Source organism: Tenrec ecaudatus, chromosome 17 (assembly GCF_050624435.1).
Source record: "Tenrec ecaudatus isolate mTenEca1 chromosome 17, mTenEca1.hap1, whole genome shotgun sequence".
Taxonomy (NCBI): domain Eukaryota; kingdom Metazoa; phylum Chordata; class Mammalia; order Afrosoricida; family Tenrecidae; genus Tenrec; species Tenrec ecaudatus.
Genome location: NC_134546.1, coordinates 65,219,993 through 65,220,692, shown reverse-complemented (window position 1 = coordinate 65,220,692; position 700 = coordinate 65,219,993).

The window sequence follows — 700 nt, the reverse complement described above, 5'->3', positions numbered from 1 at the left end:
TTCAGCAAATTAATCCAATGTACTCATTCATCTATGCCAAGAAATGTGGAAGATAGTTAGCGGGCCAACTGATAGGAAGAGATTCATATTGGAATGCAGACATTATCGAACATCATCATTAGTGTCATGCCAAACCAAATCCACTGCCATCTCAACCATTTAGACTCATAGTACCCCTACGCTCTGTGGGGTTTCTGACACTGTGTTTCTATCACAGGGACAGACTGCTTCATCTTTTTCCCTCAGAGCAGCTGGTGGATTTGAAACACTGACTTTGGTGTGAACAGCCCAACAGGTAGCCCATTGCACCATCAGGGCAAGTAAAGTTAGGTGAAGATACTTTTTAAAAGTTTGAGCAGTATATTGACACAGAAATTTCAGAAATTCAAGCGGTATTTGGAAGAGGGTGTGGAATGCCGGATGTCATGGCTGACATCAGATGGATTTTGGCTGAGGAGAGAATACCAGAAAGAGGTTTATCTCTGTTTTATTGCCTAAGCCAAAGCATTCAGCTGTGTGGACCATAACAAATGAGGAATTCTAGAACATCTCATCCTATACACAGATCAAGAAGTAGCCCTTCTGCATAAGCAAATGTGGTGAAGAAAGCTGATGGTGCCTGGCTATCAAAAGATATAGCATCTTTTTTTTTTCTTCTTTTACATTTTATTAGGGACTCCAACAACTCTTACCACAATCC